Source organism: Protobothrops mucrosquamatus, unplaced genomic scaffold (genome assembly GCF_001527695.2).
Source record: "Protobothrops mucrosquamatus isolate PMUCROS unplaced genomic scaffold, P.Mucros_1.0 scaffold936, whole genome shotgun sequence".
Lineage (NCBI taxonomy): Eukaryota > Metazoa > Chordata > Lepidosauria > Squamata > Viperidae > Protobothrops > Protobothrops mucrosquamatus.
The window spans coordinates 213507-213945 of NW_015387186.1; positions in this window are offsets into that span (position 1 = coordinate 213507).

Genomic DNA, 439 nt, shown 5'->3' on the forward strand with positions numbered 1-439 from the left:
CTAATATAAAGTTGGAACATTGTCAAATCCCAATATTATACCAAGATTCCGACCTGGTTGTCGCCATTGGAGGCAGTCATATACCCTAATGTGCTTAGGAAAGATAAGGTTATCTAGCCAGCTCCATCATATTAGTTCCATATATTTTTTTAAATTTGGTAATACCATTACATCCTGGATAACCTCTTCCAGTGTAATCACACACACCTCCACCCTGAACATTTAATAGATCCCCCCCCCCAAGGTAACCATTGATTGGGGTTTCCATTTGCAAAGTTCAAATTGGTGGGACATATATTTATGATTTTGTTTATATGCTGTGATCCAACTAGAGTCCCCACACTTTGTGGCTAGGTGAGATAGACTTAATACTGTGCATGCATCAAATTGTATCAAAGCTTTTTTCTGTCCCTTTTTCTAATATTTTCGTAGAATTGAC